At 27.9% G+C, this 12257-nt stretch overlaps 2 pseudogenes; both read left to right on the forward strand.

Annotated features, from left to right (window-relative positions):
* LOC104724277 overlaps positions 1–728 on the forward strand; it is a 2852-nt pseudogene extending 2124 nt beyond the window's left edge.
* On the forward strand, positions 8160–8692 carry LOC104728353 (annotated as a pseudogene).

A 12257-nucleotide genomic window follows, 5' to 3' on the forward strand; every position in this document is an offset into this window, starting at 1 on the left:
CAAAATGATTTAGAAATGAATCTGCTTTTGTGTAGATTAGCCGGTTACATTGTCAAATGCCATGGTGGGAGGATGCTATGGTCGATTTTATGACTAGCGGAGGCTATAACGTTGCGTCACACATCAAACTCGTAACAAAAAACACTTCACATAGTTATTAAAATTAACAAAAAGGCAAATCAGCTTACATATTTTCTGATTTTGTTTGTGTTTTTTGGATGTAACACGCGCACAGATCGAACATAAGACGCTTGTTGTATGCAGTGAGAACGATCAGATTGTCAGCAACCAGCTCTCAGTTGTAAGTTTCCTTTAATCCAAACGTCAAAAAATCAGTTAAACAGTTTCTTAATGTTATCAAACAAAATGCAGAAATTGTTGTGTGAGCTAGCAAATGCGGTTTTCCGAGAAGTACCAGATTCCGGTCATCTTCCACACGTTGAGAACCCTAAACACATTGTGAAGCTGATATCAGATTTCGCCAGTGGAAAGATCAATTGATTCCGTATACTGCAAGTCTGCAACTATGGTTGAAGCTCGTTGAGTGGAGTGGCTACAGAGGAAGGAGTTTGAACTTATGTATTATGTATTAAAATATAGATAGATTAGTTTAGCCTGATGACCATTGGATGGCCAAAAAGAGAAGCTACATAGTATAATTTTTACATCATTTTCGTAAGCTAAGTTATAAGAGTATTGGTTTAATTTCAAGATTTGATGAAAAAAAATTGGGGTCGAAATCTTTAAACTGAATCTAATTGGGAATTGTATTTGGTAAAGACTCTTCAAATATCGAACTAAATTATTGGACCGTGAATGAGCCTTACAAACTGAGGTTATTCTTTGGAAACTTACTTACTGGCTTCATTTGGGCTGGGCTCATCGTGAGAGTCAAAGAGATGGTAACTTAAAAGCTGTTTAGATATTTCTTTTTTCAAAAGCCAATTTAGGTCAAAGGGCTATTATTAGATATTTGATTTCTAAATCAATGTAGAATTATAAATAATGGAAATCAAAACATATGTATTTTGAAGTAACCTGTTTTATTTTTGGATTTGAATCTTTCTATCACAGATAAAGCTGAGTAATTTTGCGCTTGGGGAGAATCGATTCCTGGCCTAGACCAACAGGACGACTCTTCCATCAAGGCTAGAACCAATAGCCCACCACCTCGTGGTTAGGTGTGTTTTTTTTTCTACATGAAAACTCATTTTTTTTTCTCTAGTTATACACGCAAACGGAAAGTAAACTTATTTTTTTTGTTTACGTTGTTATTTTTTTGTTTACGTTGTGGTTGCCAGTTCTAGGATAATGTAAAAAATTTGCTTCATGAATCACCACAAACAAAGCTTTCCTCACATTGAATGAAACTTTTGGTAGATACTAGGTACTATCCACGCATATCCGCGGGTTGTTTTATTAGTTATGTTAATTTATTTTAGTTTATGTAATAATCATAAAACTATGAGAATTTTCTGAGAATATTTTTTTATTAAAGTTTTTTAAAATGGTATTTCTGAAAAGTGGTACTGAAAAATATGTATTTTTGAAATTCTCCCTAAAAATACATACATAACAAACAAGATGTATTTTTGATGTATTATGCAAACAATCAATAATACACTTTATTTATTCAAATCATACAATATCAAAATATACCATTTATTTAAAAATATTGTTAATGATAAAAAATTACTTTGATATTCAAAATTTACCTAAAACATTTAATAATCAAATTCCAAAATTATTTTTGAAGTATCAATTATATATATTTCCTATAAAATCATACGAAATATAAAAAAATTCTAACAAAATATATAATCATACTTTTATTAGAAGAGTTACAATTATAATTTATAGTGTGTTTGAATGAAAATGAACTGAAAAAAATAGTCAATTCATAATTAATGTAATTTCAGTTTCAATTTAGTAGTAAAATGTAGATTTAAAGTATAGATTAATGCACATTATTATATTTTTATTTAATTAAAAATATATATTATTTTCTTAGAAATTAAATGCTAAATGGACCAATAAGGAGAGAGTGAAACCTTATAAAATCATATGAAATGCAATAAAAATCCTAAAGATTAATTTAATTTTTAATCTCTTTTATATTCACCTTAATTTAAGCTATATTGCTAGGTTAAATTCTATTGATTTCCTCTTTGTAGTAAAATTTTGGAAATGGATTATCAAACTGTTTTTTATATAGAAAATCATTAAACATTACAAATTTTGAATTGAATAAACATTATAATGATCTTTATATAATTATATTTTGGATCCCAAGAACTAAATATAATGATGAGTATACAAAAAAAATGTATCACAAAATTTTTGGAGGTAAGAGAGAGTTAAATAATTTGAGATAATAATTCTACTATATATACATGAATGAAGATGATTTCTTTAGCTTGATTCCCCCCCCCATTAGGCTTTGATAGAAATTAGTATCGTTGAATCTGCATTGATAATTGTTTTTTACAGTCACCAAAATTTTATTATACATATGTAATTGAAAATTAAAAATAATAAGAAGACAAAGAAGGAAGAAAGAAATGCATAAAACAAAGAACTAAAAATGAACAAAATATAAGATAAATCTAACAAAATACATAATCACACTCTTACCATGAGTTTTGAACCCATACAAGAACATAATCAAAACAAAGAAATTATTTAGAATTTGAGATATGTGGATGATGATGTGAGAATGGTTATTTATAGGATTTCAAGGGATAAAAGTTACATTTCTAAAATAAATTAATTAGAGGAATTATAATTATAATTTATAGTGTGTTTGAATGAAAATGAATGGAAAATAGTGGATGCATAATTAATATAATTTCAGTTACAATATAGTAGTAAAGTGTAGATTTAAAGTATAGATTAATATACACTAGGTTGTTTAGCCGCGATACTCGCGGCATGTTGCGTTTTGACTCTTTTTTTGTTATATTTGATGTAGTTTAAGTTATAGTGGTAAGTTCATATCAATGATTTAACTTTTAGATGACTTTAGTACTAATGAAATAGTAAGGTTTCTGGATCTCAAAATTCCAAGATTTTGGATCACCAATTATCTAAATTTTTTTATTAAATTCATTTTTCTGACAAAAAAAAAAGAATCCTAACCACACTATTTCATTAGTACTAAAGTCATCTAAAAGTAATTGTAATGTTTTATTAAAATATATGTTGCATTACAAAAAAAAACAAAATTAATTAGTATGTTTGTATTACACTTAGAGTTTTAAATTTGAAATATTTCAAGACATAAAAAGAGTAAAATTCATGAATGTAATATTGTCAAATACACTTACTCTTACCATAGCAATTGAACCATTAACAAACATAATTTTATATGCAAATGCCATAGATGATAGATGGATTATAAATTTTTCTTTACTTCCGAATGTCCTACAATAAATAACATCTTGTATTATTAGATTACCATTATTTATACTATTACATATGTAAACGGATATTAATTCCATTATTGGCTCATCTGAACTAATCATTTAGATGATATTTATCTGTTAAACTATGATGCAACTTTTCATCTCCCCACTGCTGAATCTTCTTGACCCCAAATTTGACAACCATCCCCTTCTTCAAAAGTCAAAACATACGTCATATAACATATTAAAAACCTCATTAACATACTGGAAAATGTGAGCAAGAGTAAGGTAAGAATATTGAGATCTTAGGAAAACAAATTTCCACATGTTATTTTCAAATTTATAATTTGAGAAAAATATTGAAAGCTAAATGATGATTTACCTCAAAGCTCTGCCACATATCTCTTTATCTATATGAAACGATCTCTTGAGGACCTCTCTTATACGGTCGAGTTCACAATGCATAAGTAAGCAAAAAGCCTCGTCCAATAATCAAAAACTTGAGAAGCAAACCCCTCTTTGTGAGGAGCAGCAAGTGTCTTAAAAGAACTTGCTCTGCAAGCAAGCAAAGAACAGAATAACAATCAAAATTAAAAGTCTCAGAATTTGAAGAGCATATAGATCTAGGATTAAGTGTTGTTATAAACCTGAAGTGGGTTGTAACTTGTAGAGAGGAAGCATCATATCCACATACATCCCATTTTCCTGTTGTGTTACCCAAATCTTCTAAAACAAAGTAAACACTCTTGTCTCCATAGCCACAACAACACCAGCTCTACAAAAAACCCAAACCTTTTAATACCTATTTTCATCAATCTCAATCGAAGATTCCAAATTTAAAAGCTTTAGATTTTACCTGTGGATTTGGGTCTGAAGCTTTGACAAGAAGGGTCAATGAAGAGCTTAGCTCCGGCGAAAGAGCTGCCCCCAATCCTTTCAAGGCAGCAGAAGGTTGAACCGCAGGTGTTTGTTGCAAAAGAAGCCATGTTTCTCTGCTTGTTGTTATGAGTGGACTATGTATTTTGTTTAGTTGGAAAATCTGACTTAGCTCATTTGATGGTTTCTTCGTTTAGAGGTGGAAACATTTCGTTTACTTTGGTTAAGCAAACGAAATGTGGTGATGTCTTAATGTTTACTTACTATTTATAATTAAATAATGTAAAGCATTCGGAATTAATGCATGACTAATGAGAAAAATTACAAACGGATAGAAACGTTCAGAATTGTTAATGGATTGGTCTTCAAGGTTAGTGCATCCCAATTAAAAGAAAACAATAACTTAAATTAGGAGTAATTATGAAATTAATGTCTCCTTCTCTTACGACTTAATTACAAAAAAATCAAATTTCAGTTATACAAATTAGTAAATTACTACTAATAAGAAAATTAATTTGTACATTTATTACTATAAAAATTAGACAAAAAAATAAAAATAAACAAAAAAAACCAAATGGACCAATAAGGAGAGAGTAGAAGCTTACTTTTATGTATATGATTAAAAAGTACTTGTACTTAGTACTGTTTATGAATTTTAAAACCAGTTCTTGGATCATATATTAACGACAAAAGCCTTGTCCATTTCCCACTTGATTTGGAGATACAATAATGGAAATATCTAGGCTTATTAATTGTCAAATCTCTAAAAATTGTACTTGTAATATATATTATGAAAGTTGCTCAACTCTCTTCATATGAGTGACACATCAACAGTGGAGAAAGTGACACATGTCAACCCAAATTAAAAGCACCTAAATTAAAACAAATATACTGTATTCAAAATTAAAGAGGAATTTGAAACATCTTCCATGTCTTTTATTCTTTTTCATATCACAAACAATTTTATTATTTATATAAAAAATCTAGAGAGGCTTAGAACATGTTGATGTATTCTCTAAGTAAGTAGATGCATCATCTTAATATAAAAATGTATCGAAAGTAAAACCAAAGATTTGCTTCGTCCTCTTAGGGTAAACCATGAAGATATGAACATATGGTTTAGGCGTTATAATTTTCTCAACAATTTGAAGGATTGCAGCAGTGACTGAGAATTTGGTTAATATTGTAGAAAATTTTATGAAAGTATGTCCTTAGAGAAAGAAATTTTTGTATATAAAAAAGATCAGAGTTTTGTTCACTATGGAATGAAAGATAGTTAAATCATTGATATAATGTTGGTTGAGAAAAATACAAGAGAAAAAAGAAGGAAATTAAATTAAATTCTAGAGATATATTCAAGAAATTGAATAGCTAACAGGAAATGAAGTTGTCTATCTTAATTATAATCATTAAAGAGTTAACCAACCTGCATGAAAATCTTTTTGATAAAAGAGAATTTGAGAGTTCCATGGTATTAAATACAAATATATCTAAATACCTAAGTTTTAGACAAGAATTGTAGAATGTAGGATGTTTAAATGTTTTTATCTACAAATATCATTTTAGAATAAGATTTAGCTTTAAACAAAATTTAGTATTCTTTGCCTCCTCCCAAAAAAAATCTTAGTTTTATTTGTTAATATATAATTTTTAATCTTTCAAATGTGAAAATATAAGAAGCAAAGAAAGTATTGCAATAAATGTATATATAGATATAAACAAACCAGCAGTTAGTGCATGTACTCATCTAGTCTATACTAATAAAAAGTAGAAGCTATAAGCTCCTAAAGCCGTCCACATAGGATTTTAAATAACCAATATAAATTTGACATATCACTTATTAAGATTTTATACAATTTCCAGAATTTTCTATATTAAGAATTATTTTAAACAACCTATCATGATTTGACATGTCATTCATTAACATTTTTTAAATTTACAGAATTTTTTAGAAAAAGAAAAATTTAAAATTTATGAAAATCAAAGAACTAAGCACAATATCCCACATCGGCTAGAAGTTTTTTAGACAATGGTTCAGAACCAGTATAAATAAGATTAATATGCTTCCAACAACGTATGAGCAGGAAAGCTTGATTTATCAGGCGTCCAAGTTTAAAAGTTTTTTTTGGTTTGATCTGGTTTTTTATTTGATCAAATTAAAACTTTAAACAGTTTCAAAAAATATTATAATATTTAAAAATTTTAAAAGTTTAAATATTATAATTATTGAAACTTTTAAAAGTTCTTAGCTTTTTAAAAGTTTTTAAATATTATAATTTTTAAATTTTAAAAGTTTAAAATATTATAAATATTGAAATTTTTTAAAAGGTTCAAATTTTATATTTCGAAACCTTTTAATAGTTTAAAATATTATAAATATTAATGCAAAACATAAATTATCTTATTTATCTACATTTGTGCTTTTTATTTCTTATGAGCTGTAAAACATATTTTGTGTATGATTTTATAGATGAGTTGATTTTTGGGTCTAAGGAAGAAGGATTGACATCGCAAGACCTTAATTTGATGTTTGACTCAAATTTTGAGGTTTAAAGAAGAAAGATGGACGACAAACACACATGTTTTATTAGCTATACATAGGCATGACCATGGTTACGGTTGTCACGATTAAGGTTTATTAACCATCAGTTATGGTTAGAAATTTTTGTAACCTTAACCAAAACCGTTTAACAAACGGTTAAACGGTTACGTTTAAATGCGGTTACGGTTCAAGCGGTTACTGTTATATACGGTTACAGTTATTTGATAATATGATACGGTTGATATTATTTGATGATATAATATAATTGATATTATTTATTTATAATTAATATGTTCTTATAGTGTACTCATATTTCTATATATCATATGATTCATATTAAATAAATAATTATTAGTATATTTTATTATGTTTTTAAAATATTATAAACCAAGTAAGGATTTTGGTTTGAGAAGTTTCTAAACGCGTTGATCTAAAACCAAATAAGTATATAGATAAAATTGTCAATAATTAGGTGTATGTGTTGACTGGTAATCATGAATTTCACAAATTTTACGAGAAAAGAAATGATTTTGTTCTTGGAGTTTGATGGGTTAACAAGTTGTGTGGTAGTCTAAAAAAATGTTTTTCAGTGGAAGAATGTGAAGAAGTTGACGAGGAAGAAGAAGAAAAAGAGTATAACGAAGAACCAAACCGTAAAAGTTACGATGACAATTAACACAAAATTTGACAATGAAAACGATAAGAAAGAATATGAAGAATAAGAAAACATTGAATAAAAAACACGAAAACATAGATGGTAACGATCAATTAAATATGAAAACGAGTTAAATTCATGATTATAAAATTGTTTCGTTCTTCTGGTGGTCAAAGAAAATTGTTTAGGATATGTGAGGTCATCAGTTTGATTTGCCTCGTCTGGACGTTAAATTTATGATTTTTTTTTTATCAGATTTGATTTTATAACACAACTGATTTTTATATTTTAAAAAATTGTGTATCTGAAATTTAATTTTTTTCCTTAGTACTAATTTTAATTTTTTTTATGAGATAATATTTTATTACCGTAATCAATCATATATAATTTTTATCAAAATATATCAAAACCTAGTATATATTTAAAAGTAGTTCATAAAGGAACGAAAGCAAACCAAATCATATTATGGAAATCTAATTGGCAACTTTAGACTGAATAATAATCAAATCTTAAAAAAGGATAAAGCCAAATCTTATCAGATTATTATTTTTTTTTATTTTTTTTATTTTTATTTTTTTTAATTTTCCCATATCCTTCCTTTGGTATATATAATAAACTTATAAACCCCACAAAAACCCATCGGACCACGCTAAGTCGCCATAGGGTATTTGTACAAGTCGCAATGGAGGTAATTACTTGCTAGGACTGCAAGAAACAAACCGATACAGTGATCGACTATCTGTCCGGGGATACAATCTGCATAGAATGTGGTCTCATCCTTGATTCCCATTACATTACATTGTCGACTATTTTGACCGAAATATCTCACATATGACCTCTCCCATCAGGACCAAACTTAAGGTGGGCACGAAGGGTCTCAGGAACCCTAACCCTAATCTCGTTGACAAAGCCTCCACCACAAGCTAGAGGGTCTCATCACCGTCTTGCTCGAGTCATAAAGCTCTGCTAGAAGGCCATCACACGAGGTTGATTGAGGAGCTAAGTTTAAAAAAAAAGAAGGCCAATTTGATTATTAATTAGTAGTTATTTAATTATTATTATATATGCATTGTTTGTATACTTAATTTAGGTATATTTAGCCAAGTTATTGTGAGATTTGATTGCCTTGCAGTTTACTTGCGGTTGATGTATTATATTACAAGAGCAGCATCTCCCAATTATCAGGTTTTCAGTGATCTACCATGTCGTCTTTGAAGCCGATATTGAAGGTGACTCAGAAATTTCAACTATTTAAGATTTAAATTATTTGTGAGCTATGTTAATATATATTTTTTACTTGCAAATTGGGGCTTATAAATCGTGAAGTTTAATATATTGTTCTGCTGAGTGGCTACGGAAGTCGCGAGCCCTGAGGATCAGCTCAAACTTACCTTGTATCTTAAGGCGAGAACTAATATTCTAATTTCATATTGTTAGTAATTTTCTCTTTGGTTTTAATATTTTTTTTTGAAATATGTTAGTTTTGAAATAAACTCTATGTTTTTGCTTTAAAAGAGAAACAAAAACTATTTTTAATATAGGAAATATATATAATTACTAAAATAGCTTCACTGAAATTTACTAATAATTAAAGGAAGAGTCTTTTTTTTTTCTGGAAACTAACATACTTATGAGTTATAGATCTTCATCGCCGGTAGTTGGTTACGCAGAGACGCATGGTAGTGGGCTCTCCTTCTTCTCCAGCAGTGGTGAGGCGTGGTGGATCTTCGGTGGATGCAATCTTGGTCTTTTTCTTGGTGGTTAGCGGGGTTTCTCCGATCTTGGGTTTGAAGACTGCCCGTTAGATCGGAGTGGTGTCTCCGCGCAGCTCAGCCTCTCGAGAGTCTCGATGTGGTTGCGGCGGAAGTCCTAAGAAGATCGGTGGGTGTTCGCTGCGAGTCTCGGCGATTCCAATTTTTTTTTTGGATCTGAGGGCTACTCTAGGGTTTCAGAGTTCAGATCTATTGAGCTTTAGATCTTCTGGACCTTTTGTAGTCCTCAATGGACCGAATTGAAGATGGAGTCGTCTGGTGGGGAAACCGGTGTTGGAGACGCAGGGATTTGAGGGTTCGATTTGTAACCTTTTTTCTTGCTAGGTACGGGAGTTAAAGGGTTAGGGAAGGGGTGTCTATAGGTTGACGATTCCAGGAAAGAAGTTTCGGGTCAGGTTTGCTTCGGCGATGACTCGGCAACAGGAACCGGTAACTCCGATCAAAGAGTTCGGAGTCGGAACGTAACCGCAAAGAAGTCTCTTTTGTTACCGCCGGTGCTAATTGCTCTAACCTTGTGTTCCCTTTACCTGTAGCAGTTCAGATCTCATTTTCCGGTCATCGTCGCCGGAATCTTTCTCACCTTTTTGTAGCCAGCTGTTCTCCGATGTAATCAATTACTATTCCCGGTTTGGGAAGAATGTTAATAAAATAGGAGATTCTCAGAAATAGCATTCAAATAAATTTTTGTTCCAAACTTAGCAAAATATCTCTAAAATTCAAAAAATAGTACTAATTAATTTTTTAAAATTAAATTATTAATTCAAATTACTAAACCATAGCTCTCAAAATTATATCCTAAATATGAAAATGAGAATCCAAACATAAAAAAAAAATTGTATAAATTAATTTTAAATATTTTAATGTGGTAAATAATGTTATTTTTGAAAATTTATGGAATGTGTGTTATAATTATCTATAAAAATTGATTTAGTGCTATTTTAAAGTATTTTTCTAATAAAATATTAATTATATAAAAAAATAACAAAACAATATCTAAAATTATTATAAAGTATATTGCTTAATATTTGTTATCTAAAATAAAATAAAATTAAGTCTAACGCTCGAGACACATCTTTCAACTCAATCATTGAAATCTGAACCAATTAAACGATTCGCTTTTTAAAAAAAATTGCAAAAAAATTGTTTTATGTATTTTCAATAATAACAAATCACCAAAATCTCAGTTTTCTTTTTATAATGTTCTCAAAAATAACGTATGATTTTATATGTATGCATGGTTCTCACTAAACCTCCCTAATCTCTAATAATTCGAGTTTTTATCTCGGATGAAAAAACCAGTTCATAACTTAACATCGGTAAATTTTGTCATATACATGTGTTATTATTGAAAAGATCATGACTTAACATGTGCATGACAATAACACTTGACTTAAATATAGATCATGACTTAACACCCGTAAACATGTGTTATCTCTTTTATAATAAAACAGAAGTACACAACTTTGTTTTGTAAACTATATAATTTTAATAAGTTGGTTACAAATAGGTTATACATTAATTGATAGAATAATTGGTTACAAATTAAATATTGAGTGAAACCTTAATTTATTTTCGGAAGATTCTATTACTAGAGCACGTTGTTTCCAAAAATATTAAACAGAATATTCTAAAAGAATCATATCATCTAAGTTACTATATTAATTTCTTTTATTAAATTATTCATCAAATAAAATCTTTTGATATGTAACTTAACATATTAATTTGTTAATTATCATTATACTTCACCTCTCATTTTATATATGAGTCTATTTTGTGAAACAAATAAATTATAATATTATTTATTATAATTAAAAAATAGTTTTATTCTGAATATACCATAAGTTGAATTTTTAAAAAAATATAAATTGTTCAATCTATAAAATATTCAAGTTTTAATAATATTATTCTTTAAAAATAATATTTCTTGAATGAAAAAAATTACTGAGTAACAGGTTAAAATTTGAATATTTAAATTCAATTTCTTATTTTTTTGTTGAATTTTATAATTTTATATAATATAATAAACTTTAGATAATTTATTTTGAAATATTTTTAATATATTGAAACTTGATATAAAAGTTAGAAACTATAAACACTCTAAATTGATTTTTTATAGCAATGTCAATAATATATCACTATAATATGAAATAATTTCAAGAAACCAAGTATATTAAAACAAAAAGTATAACAATATATTAAATTACTCATAATATAATAATTCGCTTTTAAAAAACCAAATTTATAAAATTATGTCTTATAATGACATTCAAGTCATGATGTAGAATATAAATTTTTGAAATAACTTAACATACATAAACTAATACAACATATTAAAATTTTACTTTAAAATATAAAATATACAAATTTTGTATAAAATAAAATTTAACCAGTATTGTAGCACGCTTACTTATCTAGAATCATTAATAATATAAAACTTACAAAATAGATATCTTTTTTCAAGCCATCATATTTAACATATGATTTTATTGCATAATGATTTATCTAAAAAAACTTTTAAAAACAATCACATAAATTATATTTTATATAAAAATTACAATATAAATATAATTTCAACCGCACGGGTCTTAATCTAGTTCATTAGATCAGCGTATGGCTAATAATTGTAATATACTATTATTTGTTTTATGTACATGTGTTAACACAAAAACCAATAGAAAACGGAAAGCATAAGACCCAAAGATTACATACAAGAACTCGAGACAGAAGACAAAATCCGTCTAATGCATGGAAGAATTAATGAAGGAATACTTTGATTTGTGTATCACAAGACTTAGTTCTGACATATTATATATGAAGATTAAAATAATTCAACTCAAAAATATTTTAAAAGCTTCCAAAAAATAGGTAAAATTTTTTCAAAGTAATATGTATTTTTGTTAGTTATGAGTTTTCATTTATGAATTTATTTTGATCATGCTTTTGCTAACAAATAATAAAAACATATTGAAGAAAATAAAGTGAAATCATATGCTTTTGTCGAGATTTTG

This window comes from Camelina sativa, chromosome 11, assembly GCF_000633955.1.
Source record: "Camelina sativa cultivar DH55 chromosome 11, Cs, whole genome shotgun sequence".
Classification (NCBI taxonomy): domain Eukaryota; kingdom Viridiplantae; phylum Streptophyta; class Magnoliopsida; order Brassicales; family Brassicaceae; genus Camelina; species Camelina sativa.